The following is a 15,445-nucleotide window of genomic DNA, read 5'->3' as shown; positions in this document are numbered from 1 at the left end:
CTTATATGTCTCAACCAGATCCCCTCTCAGTCTTCTAAACTCAAGGGTACACAAGCCCAGTCGCTCCAGTCTTTCAGTGTAAGGTAATCCCGCCATTCCAGGAATTGACCTCGTGAACCTACGCTGCATTCCCTCAATAGCCAGAATGTCTCTCCTCAAATTTGGAGACCAGAACTGCACACAGTACTCCAGGTGTGGTCTCACCAGGGCCCTGTACAGCTGCAGAAGGACCTCTTTGCTTCTATACTCAATCCCTCTTGTTATGAAGGCCAGCATGCTATTAGCCTTCTTCACTACCTGCTGTACCTGCATGCTTACCTTCATTGAGTGGTGTACAAGAACCCCCAGATCTCTCTGTACTGCCCCTTTACCTAAATTGATTCCACTTAGGTGGTAATCTGCCTTCCTGTTCTTGCCACCAAAGTGGATAAGGATCCATTTATCCACGTGAAAGTGCATCTGCCATGCATCTGAGCACTCACCTAACTTGTCCAGGTCACCCTGTAATCTCCTAACATCCTCATCACATTTCACCCTGCCACCCAGCTGATGAAATTTGCGAATGTTATTGCTAATACCATCTTGTATATCCTGAAGATAGATTGTAAAAAGCTGCGGTCCCAGTACTGATCCGTGCGGTACCCCACTGGTCAGTGCCCGGCATTCCGAAATGGAGGGGTGGAGGAGTGTGGAAGGATGAGAGAATGCAGGCTGCGGCCCTATGAAGCAGGGGGAGGGCTTGCAGTTGGCCTGTGTGGGGATGTGGGAGACTACAGGAGCCTGGTGGGCAAGGGCTGGCTGAAAGGCAGCTGGAGGGACGGAGGGAGGGAAGCACGCACGGAGGAGGAAGAGCAAAGAGAAAAGAGAAAAAAAAGCCAAAGGGGATAAAGAGAAAGAGCAAGAAAGAAAATGTGGCTGGCCAGCACGCTTTGAAGTAGGGAGAAAAGGCAGGGGCCAGCGCCTACGGCCATACTAGTCTGAAAACGCCCGATCTCGTCTGATCTCGGAAGCTAAGCAGACTCAGGCCTGGTTAGTACTTGGATGGGAGACCGCCTGGGAATACCAGGTGCAGTAGGCTTTTTCCGCCAGCAGTGGCTGCTCAAGTCACCCCTCTGCACTTGTCTTGTGCCAGGCAATGGAGCGGCAGGTTATTTTTGCTGCTGCTGCTGTGCCTGGCATCAGTCTCCTGCAGGCACGAGACACGGAGGGGAGGAGAGCGGAGCGCTGCCAAAATCAGCAAGAAAGGCGGAAAGAAAGGGATTGGGGCTGCACGCTGTCTGCGGGTGGCAGTCAGGAAAGGCGGACAATAGACAATAGGTGCAGGAATTGGCCATTCTGCCCTTCCAGCCTGCACCACCATTCAATATGATCATGGCTGATCATCCTTAATCAGTATCCTGTTCCTGCCTTATCTCCATAACCCTTGATTCCACTATCCTTGAGAGCTCTATCCAACTCTTTCTTAAATGAATCCAGAGACTGGGCCTCCACTGCCCTCTGGGGCAGAGCATTCCACACAGCCACCACTCTCTGGGTGAAGAAGTTTCTCCTCATCTCTGTCCTAAATGGTCTACCCCGTATTTTTAAGCTGTGTCCTCTGTTTCGGCACTCACCCCGCAGCGGAAACATGTTGCCTGCCGCCAGAGTGTCCAATCCTTTGATCATCTTATATGTCTCAACCAGATCCCCTCTCAGTCTTCTAAACTCAAGGGTACACAAGCCCAGTCGCTCCAGTCTTTCAGTGTAAGGTAATCCCGCCATTCCAGGAATTGACCTCGTGAACCTACGCTGCATTCCCTCAATAGCCAGAATGTCTCTCCTCAAATTTGGAGACCAGAACTGCACACAGTACTCCAGGTGTGGTCTCACCAGGGCCCTGTACAGCTGCAGAAGGACCTCTTTGCTTCTATACTCAATCCCTCTTGTTATGAAGGCCAGCATGCTATTAGCCTTCTTCACTACCTGCTGTACCTGCATGCTTACCTTCATTGAGTGGTGTACAAGAACCCCCAGATCTCTCTGTACTGCCCCTTTACCTAAATTGATTCCACTTAGGTGGTAATCTGCCTTCCTGTTCTTGCCACCAAAGTGGATAAGGATCCATTTATCCACGTGAAAGTGCATCTGCCATGCATCTGAGCACTCACCTAACTTGTCCAGGTCACCCTGTAATCTCCTAACATCCTCATCACATTTCACCCTGCCACCCAGCTGATGAAATTTGCGAATGTTATTGCTAATACCATCTTGTATATCCTGAAGATAGATTGTAAAAAGCTGCGGTCCCAGTACTGATCCGTGCGGTACCCCACTGGTCAGTGCCCGGCATTCCGAAATGGAGGGGTGGAGGAGTGTGGAAGGATGAGAGAATGCAGGCTGCGGCCCTATGAAGCAGGGGGAGGGCTTGCAGTTGGCCTGTGTGGGGATGTGGGAGACTACAGGAGCCTGGTGGGCAAGGGCTGGCTGAAAGGCAGCTGGAGGGACGGAGGGAGGGAAGCACGCACGGAGGAGGAAGAGCAAAGAGAAAAGAGAAAAAAAAGCCAAAGGGGATAAAGAGAAAGAGCAACAAAGAAAATGTGGCTGGCCAGCACGCTTTGAAGTAGGGAGAAAAGGCAGGGGCCAGCGCCTACGGCCATACTAGTCTGAAAACGCCCGATCTCGTCTGATCTTGGAAGCTAAGCAGACTCAGGCCTGGTTAGTACTTGGATGGGAGACCGCCTGGGCATACCAGGTGCAGTAGGCTTTTTCCGCCAGCAGTGGCTGCTCAAGTCACCCCTCTGCACTTGTCTTGTGCCAGGCAATGGAGCGGCAGGTTATTTTTGCTGCTGCTGCTGTGCCTGGCATCAGTCTCCTGCAGGCACGAGACACGGAGGGGAGGAGAGCGGAGCGCTGCCAAAATCAGCAAGAAAGGGATTGGGGCTGCACGCTGTCTGCGGGAGGCAGTCAGGAAAGGCGGACAATAGACAATAGGTGCAGGAGTTGGCCATTCTGCCCTTCCAGCCTGCACCACCATTCAATATGATCATGGCTGATCATCCTTAATCAGTATCCTGTTCCTGCCTTATCTCCATAACCCTTGATTCCACTATCCTTGAGAGCTCTATCCAACTCTTTCTTAAATGAATCCAGAGACTGGGCCTCCACTGCCCTCTGGGGCAGAGCATTCCACACAGCCACCACTCTCTGGGTGAAGAAGTTTCTCCTCATCTCTGTCCTAAATGGTCTACCCCGTATTTTTAAGCTGTGTCCTCTGTTTCGGCACTCACCCCGCAGCGGAAACATGTTGCCTGCCGCCAGAGTGTCCAATCCTTTGATCATCTTATATGTCTCAACCAGATCCCCTCTCAGTCTTCTAAACTCAAGGGTACACAAGCCCAGTCGCTCCAGTCTTTCAGTGTAAGGTAATCCCGCCATTCCAGGAATTGACCTCGTGAACCTACGCTGCATTCCCTCAATAGCCAGAATGTCTCTCCTCAAATTTGGAGACCAGAACTGCACACAGTACTCCAGGTGTGGTCTCACCAGGGCCCTGTACAGCTGCAGAAGGACCTCTTTGCTTCTATACTCAATCCTTCTTGTTATGAAGGCCAGCATGCTATTAGCCTTCTTCACTACCTGCTGTACCTGCATGCTTACCTTCATTGAGTGGTGTACAAGAACCCCCAGATCTCTCTGTACTGCCCCTTTACCTAAATTGATTCCACTTAGGTGGTAATCTGCCTTCCTGTTCTTGCCACCAAAGTGGATAAGGATCCATTTATCCACGTGAAAGTGCATCTGCCATGCATCTGAGCACTCACCTAACTTGTCCAGGTCACCCTGTAATCTCCTAACATCCTCATCACATTTCACCCTGCCACCCAGCTGATGAAATTTGCGAATGTTATTGCTAATACCATCTTGTATATCCTGAAGATAGATTGTAAAAAGCTGCGGTCCCAGTACTGATCCGTGCGGTACCCCACTGGTCAGTGCCTGGCATTCCGAAATGGAGGGGTGGAGGAGTGTGGAAGGATGAGAGAATGCAGGCTGCGGCCCTATGAAGCAGGGGGAGGGCTTGCAGTTGGCCTGTGTGGGGATGTGGGAGACTACAGGAGCCTGGTGGGCAAGGGCTGGCTGAAAGGCAGCTGGAGGGACGGAGGGAGGGAAGCACGCACGGAGGAGGAAGAGCAAAGAGAAAAGAGAAAAAAAAGCCAAAGGGGATAAAGAGAAAGAGCAAGAAAGAAAATGTGGCTGGCCAGCACGCCTTGAAGTAGGGAGAAAAGGCAGGGGCCAGCGCCTACGGCCATACTAGTCTGAAAACGCCCGATCTCGTCTGATCTCGGAAGCTAAGCAGACTCAGGCCTGGTTAGTACTTGGATGGGAGACCGCCTGGGAATACCAGGTGCAGTAGGCTTTTTCCGCCAGCAGTGGCTGCTCAAGTCACCCCTCTGCACTTGTCTTGTGCCAGGCAATGGAGCGGCAGGTTATTTTTGCTGCTGCTGCTGTGCCTGGCATCAGTCTCCTGCAGGCACGAGACACGGAGGGGAGGAGAGCGGAGCGCTGCCAAAATCAGCAAGAAAGGCGGAAAGAAAGGGATTGGGGCTGCACGCTGTCTGCGGGTGGCAGTCAGGAAAGGCGGACAATAGACAATAGGTGCAGGAGTTGGCCATTCTGCCCTTCCAGCCTGCACCACCATTCAATATGATCATGGCTGATCATCCTTAATCAGTATCCTGTTCCTGCCTTATCTCCATAACCCTTGATTCCACTATCCTTGAGAGCTCTATCCAACTCTTTCTTAAATGAATCCAGAGACTGGGCCTCCACTGCCCTCTGGGGCAGAGCATTCCACACAGCCACCACTCTCTGGGTGAAGAAGTTTCTCCTCATCTCTGTCCTAAATGGTCTACCCCGTATTTTTAAGCTGTGTCCTCTGTTTCGGCACTCACCCCGCAGCGGAAACATGTTGCCTGCCGCCAGAGTGTCCAATCCTTTGATCATCTTATATGTCTCAACCAGATCCCCTCTCAGTCTTCTAAACTCAAGGGTACACAAGCCCAGTCGCTCCAGTCTTTCAGTGTAAGGTAATCCCGCCATTCCAGGAATTGACCTCGTGAACCTACGCTGCATTCCCTCAATAGCCAGAATGTCTCTCCTCAAATTTGGAGACCAGAACTGCACACAGTACTCCAGGTGTGGTCTCACCAGGGCCCTGTACAGCTGCAGAAGAACCTCTTTGCTTCTATACTCAATCCCTCTTGTTATGAAGGCCAGCATGCTATTAGCCTTCTTCACTACCTGCTGTACCTGCATGCTTACCTTCATTGAGTGGTGTACAAGAACCCCCAGATCTCTCTGTACTGCCCCTTTACCTAAATTGATTCCACTTAGGTGGTAATCTGCCTTCCTGTTCTTGCCACCAAAGTGGATAAGGATCCATTTATCCACGTGAAAGTGCATCTGCCATGCATCTGAGCACTCACCTAACTTGTCCAGGTCACCCTGTAATCTCCTAACATCCTCATCACATTTCACCCTGCCACCCAGCTGATGAAATTTGCGAATGTTATTGCTAATACCATCTTGTATATCCTGAAGATAGATTGTAAAAAGCTGCGGTCCCAGTACAGATCCGTGCGGTACCCCACTGGTCAGTGCCCGGCATTCCGAAATGGAGGGGTGGAGGAGTGTGGAAGGATGAGAGAATGCAGGCTGCGGCCCTATGAAGCAGGGGGAGGGCTTGCAGTTGGCCTGTGTGGGGATGTGGGAGACTACAGGAGCCTGGTGGGCAAGGGCTGGCTGAAAGGCAGCTGGAGGGACGGAGGGAGGGAAGCACGCACGGAGGAGGAAGAGCAAAGAGAAAAGAGAAAAAAAAGCCAAAGGGGATAAAGAGAAAGAGCAAGAAAGAAAATGTGGCTGGCCAGCACGCTTTGAAGTAGGGAGAAAAGGCAGGGGCCAGCGCCTACGGCCATACTAGTCTGAAAACGCCCGATCTCGTCTGATCTCGGAAGCTAAGCAGACTCAGGCCTGGTTAGTACTTGGATGGGAGACCGCCTGGGAATACCAGGTGCAGTAGGCTTTTTCCGCCAGCAGTGGCTGCTCAAGTCACCCCTCTGCACTTGTCTTGTGCCAGGCAATGGAGCGGCAGGTTATTTTTGCTGCTGCTGCTGTGCCTGGCATCAGTCTCCTGCAGGCACGAGACACGGAGGGGAGGAGAGCGGAGCGCTGCCAAAATCAGCAAGAAAGGCGGAAAGAAAGGGATTGGGGCTGCACGCTGTCTGCGGGTGGCAGTCAGGAAAGGCGGACAATAGACAATAGGTGCAGGAGTTGGCCATTCTGCCCTTCCAGCCTGCACCACCATTCAATATGATCATGGCTGATCATCCTTAATCAGTATCCTGTTCCTGCCTTATCTCCATAACCCTTGATTCCACTATCCTTGAGAGCTCTATCCAACTCTTTCTTAAATGAATCCAGAGACTGGGCCTCCACTGCCCTCTGGGGCAGAGCATTCCACACAGCCACCACTCTCTGGGTGAAGAAGTTTCTCCTCATCTCTGTCCTAAATGGTCTACCCCGTATTTTTAAGCTGTGTCCTCTGTTTCGGCACTCACCCCGCAGCGGAAACATGTTGCCTGCCGCCAGAGTGTCCAATCCTTTGATCATCTTATATGTCTCAACCAGATCCCCTCTCAGTCTTCTAAACTCAAGGGTACACAAGCCCAGTCGCTCCAGTCTTTCAGTGTAAGGTAATCCCGCCATTCCAGGAATTGACCTCGTGAACCTACGCTGCATTCCCTCAATAGCCAGAATGTCTCTCCTCAAATTTGGAGACCAGAACTGCACACAGTACTCCAGGTGTGGTCTCACCAGGGCCCTGTACAGCTGCAGAAGAACCTCTTTGCTTCTATACTCAATCCCTCTTGTTATGAAGGCCAGCATGCTATTAGCCTTCTTCACTACCTGCTGTACCTGCATGCTTACCTTCATTGAGTGGTGTACAAGAACCCCCAGATCTCTCTGTACTGCCCCTTTACCTAAATTGATTCCACTTAGGTGGTAATCTGCCTTCCTGTTCTTGCCACCAAAGTGGATAAGGATCCATTTATCCACGTGAAAGTGCATCTGCCATGCATCTGAGCACTCACCTAACTTGTCCAGGTCACCCTGTAATCTCCTAACATCCTCATCACATTTCACCCTGCCACCCAGCTGATGAAATTTGCGAATGTTATTGCTAATACCATCTTGTATATCCTGAAGATAGATTGTAAAAAGCTGCGGTCCCAGTACAGATCCGTGCGGTACCCCACTGGTCAGTGCCCGGCATTCCGAAATGGAGGGGTGGAGGAGTGTGGAAGGATGAGAGAATGCAGGCTGCGGCCCTATGAAGCAGGGGGAGGGCTTGCAGTTGGCCTGTGTGGGGATGTGGGAGACTACAGGAGCCTGGTGGGCAAGGGCTGGCTGAAAGGCAGCTGGAGGGACGGAGGGAGGGAAGCACGCACGGAGGAGGAAGAGCAAAGAGAAAAGAGAAAAAAAAGCCAAAGGGGATAAAGAGAAAGAGCAAGAAAGAAAATGTGGCTGGCCAGCACGCTTTGAAGTAGGGAGAAAAGGCAGGGGCCAGCGCCTACGGCCATACTAGTCTGAAAACGCCCGATCTCGTCTGATCTCGGAAGCTAAGCAGACTCAGGCCTGGTTAGTACTTGGATGGGAGACCGCCTGGGAATACCAGGTGCAGTAGGCTTTTTCCGCCAGCAGTGGCTGCTCAAGTCACCCCTCTGCACTTGTCTTGTGCCAGGCAATGGAGCGGCAGGTTATTTTTGCTGCTGCTGCTGTGCCTGGCATCAGTCTCCTGCAGGCACGAGACACGGAGGGGAGGAGAGCGGAGCGCTGCCAAAATCAGCAAGAAAGGCGGAAAGAAAGGGATTGGGGCTGCACGCTGTCTGCGGGTGGCAGTCAGGAAAGGCGGACAATAGACAATAGGTGCAGGAATTGGCCATTCTGCCCTTCCAGCCTGCACCACCATTCAATATGATCATGGCTGATCATCCTTAATCAGTATCCTGTTCCTGCCTTATCTCCATAACCCTTGATTCCACTATCCTTGAGAGCTCTATCCAACTCTTTCTTAAATGAATCCAGAGACTGGGCCTCCACTGCCCTCTGGGGCAGAGCATTCCACACAGCCACCACTCTCTGGGTGAAGAAGTTTCTCCTCATCTCTGTCCTAAATGGTCTACCCCGTATTTTTAAGCTGTGTCCTCTGTTTCGGCACTCACCCCGCAGCGGAAACATGTTGCCTGCCGCCAGAGTGTCCAATCCTTTGATCATCTTATATGTCTCAACCAGATCCCCTCTCAGTCTTCTAAACTCAAGGGTACACAAGCCCAGTCGCTCCAGTCTTTCAGTGTAAGGTAATCCCGCCATTCCAGGAATTGACCTCGTGAACCTACGCTGCATTCCCTCAATAGCCAGAATGTCTCTCCTCAAATTTGGAGACCAGAACTGCACACAGTACTCCAGGTGTGGTCTCACCAGGGCCCTGTACAGCTGCAGAAGGACCTCTTTGCTTCTATACTCAATCCCTCTTGTTATGAAGGCCAGCATGCTATTAGCCTTCTTCACTACCTGCTGTACCTGCATGCTTACCTTCATTGAGTGGTGTACAAGAACCCCCAGATCTCTCTGTACTGCCCCTTTACCTAAATTGATTCCACTTAGGTGGTAATCTGCCTTCCTGTTCTTGCCACCAAAGTGGATAAGGATCCATTTATCCACGTGAAAGTGCATCTGCCATGCATCTGAGCACTCACCTAACTTGTCCAGGTCACCCTGTAATCTCCTAACATCCTCATCACATTTCACCCTGCCACCCAGCTGATGAAATTTGCGAATGTTATTGCTAATACCATCTTGTATATCCTGAAGATAGATTGTAAAAAGCTGCGGTCCCAGTACTGATCCGTGCGGTACCCCACTGGTCAGTGCCCGGCATTCCGAAATGGAGGGGTGGAGGAGTGTGGAAGGATGAGAGAATGCAGGCTGCGGCCCTATGAAGCAGGGGGAGGGCTTGCAGTTGGCCTGTGTGGGGATGTGGGAGACTACAGGAGCCTGGTGGGCAAGGGCTGGCTGAAAGGCAGCTGGAGGGACGGAGGGAGGGAAGCACGCACGGAGGAGGAAGAGCAAAGAGAAAAGAGAAAAAAAAGCCAAAGGGGATAAAGAGAAAGAGCAACAAAGAAAATGTGGCTGGCCAGCACGCTTTGAAGTAGGGAGAAAAGGCAGGGGCCAGCGCCTACGGCCATACTAGTCTGAAAACGCCCGATCTCGTCTGATCTTGGAAGCTAAGCAGACTCAGGCCTGGTTAGTACTTGGATGGGAGACCGCCTGGGCATACCAGGTGCAGTAGGCTTTTTCCGCCAGCAGTGGCTGCTCAAGTCACCCCTCTGCACTTGTCTTGTGCCAGGCAATGGAGCGGCAGGTTATTTTTGCTGCTGCTGCTGTGCCTGGCATCAGTCTCCTGCAGGCACGAGACACGGAGGGGAGGAGAGCGGAGCGCTGCCAAAATCAGCAAGAAAGGGATTGGGGCTGCACGCTGTCTGCGGGTGGCAGTCAGGAAAGGCGGACAATAGACAATAGGTGCAGGAGTTGGCCATTCTGCCCTTCCAGCCTGCACCACCATTCAATATGATCATGGCTGATCATCCTTAATCAGTATCCTGTTCCTGCCTTATCTCCATAACCCTTGATTCCACTATCCTTGAGAGCTCTATCCAACTCTTTCTTAAATGAATCCAGAGACTGGGCCTCCACTGCCCTCTGGGGCAGAGCATTCCACACAGCCACCACTCTCTGGGTGAAGAAGTTTCTCCTCATCTCTGTCCTAAATGGTCTACCCCGTATTTTTAAGCTGTGTCCTCTGTTTCGGCACTCACCCCGCAGCGGAAACATGTTGCCTGCCGCCAGAGTGTCCAATCCTTTGATCATCTTATATGTCTCAACCAGATCCCCTCTCAGTCTTCTAAACTCAAGGGTACACAAGCCCAGTCGCTCCAGTCTTTCAGTGTAAGGTAATCCCGCCATTCCAGGAATTGACCTCGTGAACCTACGCTGCATTCCCTCAATAGCCAGAATGTCTCTCCTCAAATTTGGAGACCAGAACTGCACACAGTACTCCAGGTGTGGTCTCACCAGGGCCCTGTACAGCTGCAGAAGGACCTCTTTGCTTCTATACTCAATCCCTCTTGTTATGAAGGCCAGCATGCTATTAGCCTTCTTCACTACCTGCTGTACCTGCATGCTTACCTTCATTGAGTGGTGTACAAGAACCCCCAGATCTCTCTGTACTGCCCCTTTACCTAAATTGATTCCACTTAGGTGGTAATCTGCCTTCCTGTTCTTGCCACCAAAGTGGATAAGGATCCATTTATCCACGTGAAAGTGCATCTGCCATGCATCTGAGCACTCACCTAACTTGTCCAGGTCACCCTGTAATCTCCTAACATCCTCATCACATTTCACCCTGCCACCCAGCTGATGAAATTTGCGAATGTTATTGCTAATACCATCTTGTATATCCTGAAGATAGATTGTAAAAAGCTGCGGTCCCAGTACTGATCCGTGCGGTACCCCACTGGTCAGTGCCCGGCATTCCGAAATGGAGGGGTGGAGGAGTGTGGAAGGATGAGAGAATGCAGGCTGCGGCCCTATGAAGCAGGGGGAGGGCTTGCAGTTGGCCTGTGTGGGGATGTGGGAGACTACAGGAGCCTGGTGGGCAAGGGCTGGCTGAAAGGCAGCTGGAGGGACGGAGGGAGGGAAGCACGCACGGAGGAGGAAGAGCAAAGAGAAAAGAGAAAAAAAAGCCAAAGGGGATAAAGAGAAAGAGCAAGAAAGAAAATGTGGCTGGCCAGCACGCCTTGAAGTAGGGAGAAAAGGCAGGGGCCAGCGCCTACGGCCATACTAGTCTGAAAACGCCCGATCTCGTCTGATCTCGGAAGCTAAGCAGACTCAGGCCTGGTTAGTACTTGGATGGGAGACCGCCTGGGAATACCAGGTGCAGTAGGCTTTTTCCGCCAGCAGTGGCTGCTCAAGTCACCCCTCTGCACTTGTCTTGTGCCAGGCAATGGAGCGGCAGGTTATTTTTGCTGCTGCTGCTGTGCCTGGCATCAGTCTCCTGCAGGCACGAGACACGGAGGGGAGGAGAGCGGAGCGCTGCCAAAATCAGCAAGAAAGGCGGAAAGAAAGGGATTGGGGCTGCACGCTGTCTGCGGGTGGCAGTCAGGAAAGGCGGACAATAGACAATAGGTGCAGGAGTTGGCCATTCTGCCCTTCCAGCCTGCACCACCATTCAATATGATCATGGCTGATCATCCTTAATCAGTATCCTGTTCCTGCCTTATCTCCATAACCCTTGATTCCACTATCCTTGAGAGCTCTATCCAACTCTTTCTTAAATGAATCCAGAGACTGGGCCTCCACTGCCCTCTGGGGCAGAGCATTCCACACAGCCACCACTCTCTGGGTGAAGAAGTTTCTCCTCATCTCTGTCCTAAATGGTCTACCCCGTATTTTTAAGCTGTGTCCTCTGTTTCGGCACTCACCCCGCAGCGGAAACATGTTGCCTGCCGCCAGAGTGTCCAATCCTTTGATCATCTTATATGTCTCAACCAGATCCCCTCTCAGTCTTCTAAACTCAAGGGTACACAAGCCCAGTCGCTCCAGTCTTTCAGTGTAAGGTAATCCCGCCATTCCAGGAATTGACCTCGTGAACCTACGCTGCATTCCCTTAATAGCCAGAATGTCTCTCCTCAAATTTGGAGACCAGAACTGCACACAGTACTCCAGGTGTGGTCTCACCAGGGCCCTGTACAGCTGCAGAAGGACCTCTTTGCTTCTATACTCAATCCCTCTTGTTATGAAGGCCAGCATGCTATTAGCCTTCTTCACTACCTGCTGTACCTGCATGCTTACCTTCATTGAGTGGTGTACAAGAACCCCCAGATCTCTCTGTACTGCCCCTTTACCTAAATTGATTCCACTTAGGTGGTAATCTGCCTTCCTGTTCTTGCCACCAAAGTGGATAAGGATCCATTTATCCACGTGAAAGTGCATCTGCCATGCATCTGAGCACTCACCTAACTTGTCCAGGTCACCCTGTAATCTCCTAACATCCTCATCACATTTCACCCTGCCACCCAGCTGATGAAATTTGCGAATGTTATTGCTAATACCATCTTGTATATCCTGAAGATAGATTGTAAAAAGCTGCGGTCCCAGTACAGATCCGTGCGGTACCCCACTGGTCAGTGCCCGGCATTCCGAAATGGAGGGGTGGAGGAGTGTGGAAGGATGAGAGAATGCAGGCTGCGGCCCTATGAAGCAGGGGGAGGGCTTGCAGTTGGCCTGTGTGGGGATGTGGGAGACTACAGGAGCCTGGTGGGCAAGGGCTGGCTGAAAGGCAGCTGGAGGGACGGAGGGAGGGAAGCACGCACGGAGGAGGAAGAGCAAAGAGAAAAGAGAAAAAAAAGCCAAAGGGGATAAAGAGAAAGAGCAAGAAAGAAAATGTGGCTGGCCAGCACGCTTTGAAGTAGGGAGAAAAGGCAGGGGCCAGCGCCTACGGCCATACTAGTCTGAAAACGCCCGATCTCGTCTGATCTCGGAAGCTAAGCAGACTCAGGCCTGGTTAGTACTTGGATGGGAGACCGCCTGGGAATACCAGGTGCAGTAGGCTTTTTCCGCCAGCAGTGGCTGCTCAAGTCACCCCTCTGCACTTGTCTTGTGCCAGGCAATGGAGCGGCAGGTTATTTTTGCTGCTGCTGCTGTGCCTGGCATCAGTCTCCTGCAGGCACGAGACACGGAGGGGAGGAGAGCGGAGCGCTGCCAAAATCAGCAAGAAAGGCGGAAAGAAAGGGATTGGGGCTGCACGCTGTCTGCGGGTGGCAGTCAGGAAAGGCGGACAATAGACAATAGGTGCAGGAATTGGCCATTCTGCCCTTCCAGCCTGCACCACCATTCAATATGATCATGGCTGATCATCCTTAATCAGTATCCTGTTCCTGCCTTATCTCCATAACCCTTGATTCCACTATCCTTGAGAGCTCTATCCAACTCTTTCTTAAATGAATCCAGAGACTGGGCCTCCACTGCCCTCTGGGGCAGAGCATTCCACACAGCCACCACTCTCTGGGTGAAGAAGTTTCTCCTCATCTCTGGTCCTAAATGGTCTACCCCGTATTTTTAAGCTGTGTCCTCTGTTTCGGCACTCACCCCGCAGCGGAAACATGTTGCCTGCCGCCAGAGTGTCCAATCCTTTGATCATCTTATATGTCTCAACCAGATCCCCTCTCAGTCTTCTAAACTCAAGGGTACACAAGCCCAGTCGCTCCAGTCTTTCAGTGTAAGGTAATCCCGCCATTCCAGGAATTGACCTCGTGAACCTACGCTGCATTCCCTCAATAGCCAGAATGTCTCTCCTCAAATTTGGAGACCAGAACTGCACACAGTACTCCAGGTGTGGTCTCACCAGGGCCCTGTACAGCTGCAGAAGGACCTCTTTGCTTCTATACTCAATCCCTCTTGTTATGAAGGCCAGCATGCTATTAGCCTTCTTCACTACCTGCTGTACCTGCATGCTTACCTTCATTGAGTGGTGTACAAGAACCCCCAGATCTCTCTGTACTGCCCCTTTACCTAAATTGATTCCACTTAGGTGGTAATCTGCCTTCCTGTTCTTGCCACCAAAGTGGATAAGGATCCATTTATCCACGTGAAAGTGCATCTGCCATGCATCTGAGCACTCACCTAACTTGTCCAGGTCACCCTGTAATCTCCTAACATCCTCATCACATTTCACCCTGCCACCCAGCTGATGAAATTTGCGAATGTTATTGCTAATACCATCTTGTATATCCTGAAGATAGATTGTAAAAAGCTGCGGTCCCAGTACTGATCCGTGCGGTACCCCACTGGTCAGTGCCCGGCATTCCGAAATGGAGGGGTGGAGGAGTGTGGAAGGATGAGAGAATGCAGGCTGCGGCCCTATGAAGCAGGGGGAGGGCTTGCAGTTGGCCTGTGTGGGGATGTGGGAGACTACAGGAGCCTGGTGGGCAAGGGCTGGCTGAAAGGCAGCTGGAGGGACGGAGGGAGGGAAGCACGCACGGAGGAGGAAGAGCAAAGAGAAAAGAGAAAAAAAAGCCAAAGGGGATAAAGAGAAAGAGCAACAAAGAAAATGTGGCTGGCCAGCACGCTTTGAAGTAGGGAGAAAAGGCAGGGGCCAGCGCCTACGGCCATACTAGTCTGAAAACGCCCGATCTCGTCTGATCTTGGAAGCGAAGCAGACTCAGGCCTGGTTAGTACTTGGATGGGAGACCGCCTGGGCATACCAGGTGCAGTAGGCTTTTTCCGCCAGCAGTGGCTGCGCAAGTCACCCCTCTGCACTTGTCTTGTGCCAGGCAATGGAGCGGCAGGTTATTTTTGCTGCTGCTGCTGTGCCTGGCATCAGTCTCCTGCAGGCACGAGACACGGAGGGGAGGAGAGCGGAGCGCTGCCAAAATCAGCAAGAAAGGGATTGGGGCTGCACGCTGTCTGCGGGTGGCAGTCAGGAAAGGCGGACAATAGACAATAGGTGCAGGAGTTGGCCATTCTGCCCTTCCAGCCTGCACCACCATTCAATATGATCATGGCTGATCATCCTTAATCAGTATCCTGTTCCTGCCTTATCTCCATAACCCTTGATTCCACTATCCTTGAGAGCTCTATCCAACTCTTTCTTAAATGAATCCAGAGACTGGGCCTCCACTGCCCTCTGGGGCAGAGCATTCCACACAGCCACCACTCTCTGGGTGAAGAAGTTTCTCCTCATCTCTGTCCTAAATGGTCTACCCCGTATTTTTAAGCTGTGTCCTCTGTTTCGGCACTCACCCCGCAGCGGAAACATGTTGCCTGCCGCCAGAGTGTCCAATCCCTTGATCATCTTATATGTCTCAACCAGATCCCCTCTCAGTCTTCTAAACTCAAGGGTACACAAGCCCAGTCGCTCCAGTCTTTCAGTGTAAGGTAATCCCGCCATTCCAGGAATTGACCTCGTGAACCTACGCTGCATTCCCTCAATAGCCAGAATGTCTCTCCTCAAATTTGGAGACCAGAACTGCACACAGTACTCCAGGTGTGGTCTCACCAGGGCCCTGTACAGCTGCAGAAGGACCTCTTTGCTTCTATACACAATCCCTCTTGTTATGAAGGCCAGCATGCTATTAGCCTTCTTCACTACCTGCTGTACCTGCATGCTTACCTTCATTGAGTGGTGTACAAGAACCCCCAGATCTCTCTGTACTGCCCCTTTACCTAAATTGATTCCACTTAGGTGGTAATCTGCCTTCCTGTTCTTGCCACCAAAGTGGATAAGGATCCATTTATCCACGTGAAAGTGCATCTGCCATGCATCTGAGCACTCACCTAACTTGTCCAG

General features: G+C 51.7%; 9 non-coding genes across 9 annotated transcripts; all 9 read left to right on the top strand.

Annotated features, from left to right (window-relative positions):
- The first annotated feature begins 959 nt into the window (after positions 1-959).
- Positions 960-1,078, top strand: LOC148151431 (5S ribosomal RNA). The gene has a single exon (XR_015756521.1). It is a non-coding gene; the product is annotated as a 5S ribosomal RNA (ribosomal RNA).
- Positions 1,079-2,624: 1,546 nt separating this feature from the next.
- Positions 2,625-2,743, top strand: LOC148151430 (5S ribosomal RNA). The gene has a single exon (XR_015756276.1). It is a non-coding gene; the product is annotated as a 5S ribosomal RNA (ribosomal RNA).
- A 1,534-nt stretch (positions 2,744-4,277) lies between these two features.
- Positions 4,278-4,396, top strand: LOC148151429 (5S ribosomal RNA). The gene has a single exon (XR_015756519.1). It is a non-coding gene; the product is annotated as a 5S ribosomal RNA (ribosomal RNA).
- Positions 4,397-5,942: 1,546 nt separating this feature from the next.
- LOC148151428 (5S ribosomal RNA) lies at positions 5,943-6,061 on the top strand. Its single transcript, XR_015756518.1, has one exon. It is a non-coding gene; the product is annotated as a 5S ribosomal RNA (ribosomal RNA).
- A 1,546-nt stretch (positions 6,062-7,607) lies between these two features.
- On the top strand, positions 7,608-7,726 carry LOC148151427 (5S ribosomal RNA). Its single transcript, XR_015756517.1, has one exon. It is a non-coding gene; the product is annotated as a 5S ribosomal RNA (ribosomal RNA).
- Positions 7,727-9,272: 1,546 nt separating this feature from the next.
- Positions 9,273-9,391, top strand: LOC148151426 (5S ribosomal RNA). The gene has a single exon (XR_015756275.1). It is a non-coding gene; the product is annotated as a 5S ribosomal RNA (ribosomal RNA).
- Positions 9,392-10,925: 1,534 nt separating this feature from the next.
- Positions 10,926-11,044, top strand: LOC148151425 (5S ribosomal RNA). The gene has a single exon (XR_015756516.1). It is a non-coding gene; the product is annotated as a 5S ribosomal RNA (ribosomal RNA).
- Positions 11,045-12,590: 1,546 nt separating this feature from the next.
- Positions 12,591-12,709, top strand: LOC148151424 (5S ribosomal RNA). The gene has a single exon (XR_015756515.1). It is a non-coding gene; the product is annotated as a 5S ribosomal RNA (ribosomal RNA).
- A 1,547-nt stretch (positions 12,710-14,256) lies between these two features.
- On the top strand, positions 14,257-14,375 carry LOC148151423 (5S ribosomal RNA). Its single transcript, XR_015756335.1, has one exon. It is a non-coding gene; the product is annotated as a 5S ribosomal RNA (ribosomal RNA).
- Positions 14,376-15,445: the final 1,070 nt, after the last annotated feature.

The sequence above is a fragment of the Chiloscyllium plagiosum genome, unplaced genomic scaffold (assembly GCF_037043375.1).
Source record: "Chiloscyllium plagiosum isolate Xiang-an unplaced genomic scaffold, Cpla_swu_hap1 HiC_scaffold_3, whole genome shotgun sequence".
Taxonomy (NCBI): domain Eukaryota; kingdom Metazoa; phylum Chordata; class Chondrichthyes; order Orectolobiformes; family Hemiscylliidae; genus Chiloscyllium; species Chiloscyllium plagiosum.
Note: the sequence above shows the minus strand (reverse complement) of the source record. Positions and strands in the feature narration are given on the sequence as shown.